Genomic DNA, 3,015 nt, shown 5'->3' with positions numbered 1-3,015 from the left:
TCGCTACGGCTTTTTCACGGACGGTAAAAAAAAAAAAAAAAGTGTGCAAAAGTATCGCGATCGAAACCCGCGCGTATACAGGTGCTCAAAAGTCATCGCGTCATTCGCGCTTTCTCGTGATACTCTATTTAAGCGTTTGTCTCCAAACGTTTTTACGCCAGCACTTAAACACAGTCGATGCTTACGAGAAACACGTTTATATATATATATATATATACACACTAAAAGATTAAAGTGCAACAGGTTACCGTTACCTCTACCGTTCCGTTCGCTTCCAACAATAAGTATCAAGATCGTTATTTCCTTCCTCATTTTATGAAAACTCTCGCAAAAGAATATTTCGTATATATCGAGGATACGAAGGATTGATTTCAAATTCGATATTACGTGAAAAGAGAGAAAAAGAAAAAAAGGAAAAAGAAAGAAGAATATCCGAATATCAGACGTATCGAGACTCGTGGAAACATATATCGAACGTAAACGGGCGATCGATATCGAGCAGACGCGAGTGGCGCAATGCGAGCGATAAAGCGAAAAGCGCGAAAGCGGAAGTAACGTGGATAGACGGTACACGGATCGAAGAAGGTTCGACGGCGGTGCTCGACAAAAGAAAAGAAGGTTTGCCTTGGCACTTGTTCGACTCCTCCTTCGTTCGTTTTCACTCCACCTCCGATCAGTTTCGTCTCGCGTGTGTGATTAAGAGCGGTGAACTTCTCTCCTCGCGAATGAGCGAAAACGCAGGTACGCCAGCACAGAGAGGCGTGCGCGTCCAGGAAGATGACGAAGCGGTACGTCGACGTGGACGCGGCGGTGTTGGTCTCGTCGTCCTCGAGAGATCTCTCTCGTCTTCTTCGTCGTCACTTTCAGCAACGTGGTATGGAGAGACCACCTCCGGGCCGCACGAGTGTTTGATAAACCGGTTAAGGCCCGTCCCCGGATCTGTTTGCCTTTGGCTTTTGTAACTTTACTAGTGTTGTGACTCGACTCGGAGCTAACATGAAAAAAGGGTCCGCGATGGTACCCCGAGCAAACAGTCCGTGTGTGTCCCGGATCAACACGGCGCACGCCTCTATCGGTGACCGTAGCCTGCTCACCGACCGCCAACACACAATACCGGACCGATACTTTTCACCGTACCTTCTCGCCCGATAATAATCCGGGAAACCGACCCACCGTTTCGCCCTTTCCCTCCTTTCCCAAACGGCCGACGGATTTGTCGTTTCGACACCGGCCCAATAATTGTTACGAAACGCGCAGGGAGGGGAAGAAAGATTCTCGATGGGAATTCGATCGGAATGGATTCGAAAGAACCGAAGAGAATCGAAGAGAGATGTGATTTAGTCACTTGTTACGTACGTATGCGCAGGTTAAAGTAGATCGAATTTACGCTTCCAACGGGGAGGAGTTCGCAATCGTGTACGTATACGCGATGTATATAACGGTTGAAAATATCGAGTCGCGAGGAATCTGGAGAATTTTATCCTTCTCGAGGATCGATATATTTTAAAAAAAAATCTGTTAACTATTATAGGGATCTCGACGAGTATAAAGAAAGATGGAAAGATAAGTTGCGCACGAAATTCAAGATCCCGTATCGTTTTACGAAAATTTTTGATTTGTATTTATTTTAAACGCCAGAAGGACCAGTTTCACGAGGCTCGTTTCTCTCGCTAGATAATTTATGTTTTTCAAGGCGATTTATACGTCGGATTGAATTCCGACTCTATAATAATCATACGATTGGTTTTATCCAGCCACGATGGTTAATTTACAACCGTGTTATTAGATCATTTTTTCCCCGATCCAATCGAAATATTCGATCAGCCTTTCGTATCGTTTTCCTCTCGATTCGTAATCATAACATAAACTTAACCGAGAGCGAGATATCCGAACGGAGGAGAAAAAGATCGGATCGTAGTAAGTAGATCGAACGATACTAGTACCTTTCTTTCTGGCCCTCGATAACCAAGCAAAAATAAACACGCGAGAAACCCTCTCCTACCAATTTCTCTTTTATTCCGATCTATCGATGATTGACGATGCTTCGATTATTATTCGTGTGATCGAACGTGAAACGCGTTATATATCGCGCATAGGAGCGATACATCTTTCCGTTATCGGAATGGTATAATGCACGAAAAGCACACGCATCGTTATCATGGTGAAAAATAACGCTTATGCTCGTTTGTTGTATCCCAAACTCGAGATTACGATTGAAGAAAGAAATAGTACCTTCTGTCCTGTCGAGATAAGTTTTCCATTAATGTGTTTATACGTGACGTAATCGTTCTAAATTGTTGGCCGCATTCATTTCAAAGCGAACGAGTCAAGATGAATTCGCGATGTCGAATTAATCCATCTTCTCCAATTTTTTTTTAACTTCGAACAGATCGATTATCGATCACTAATCGATAATTTTAATTCTAAAGCGGACTTTAAATAATTAAGTTCGTGCTTCGATTTACGTTCGATTCGCGTAACGGATAACGCGAAACAATTAGATTTAGAAATTCAATGAAAGCTATAATATCGATGATGATTTCTTTCTTAACGGGTCGATAACGACACCGATATATCGATATCGCCAAGTTATATGACAATTTCGCGAAAAAGTGAATATTTTTCTTCTTTTAAGGTCTTTTGAAATTAAACGAAAGACTCGACTCGTTCCGATTGAAAACGGAGTGCGATAGTAAATTCGATTAATCTATTTTATATCGACACGGGATTACGAGTAGGTGTAATTACAAGGTGTAAGAAAGATAAAATAACCTCGATTCTCGATCAAAGGTTAATCTGCTAAAATGAGTTTGAATGAAATTTTTATAATTGCGCGTAAAACAGATGAGATAGATATAATTGTAAAAAAAGAAAAGAAAAAAGAAACGTATCGATAAGATCGTCAGATAAATTCATTTAACGAGTTCATTTAAAACGATTCGATTATTTATTAAGGCGTGTAACGACGAAAACGTTTAACCGTGTTGGCACCTTTCATCGTTTTTTTACTTTTAT

General features: G+C 41.3%; 1 protein-coding gene across 2 annotated transcripts in view; it reads right to left on the bottom strand.

Moving 5' to 3' along the window:
* The window catches only part of LOC102680715, a 22,968-nt gene that overhangs the window by 13,216 nt on the left and 6,737 nt on the right, over window positions 1-3,015 (bottom strand). The gene's annotated exons all lie outside the window — the stretch shown is intronic.

Source organism: Apis dorsata, unplaced genomic scaffold (assembly GCF_000469605.1).
Source record: "Apis dorsata unplaced genomic scaffold, Apis dorsata 1.3 scaffold_396, whole genome shotgun sequence".
NCBI classification, from domain to species: Eukaryota; Metazoa; Arthropoda; class Insecta; order Hymenoptera; family Apidae; genus Apis; species Apis dorsata.
Note: the sequence above shows the minus strand (reverse complement) of the source record. Positions and strands in the feature narration are given on the sequence as shown.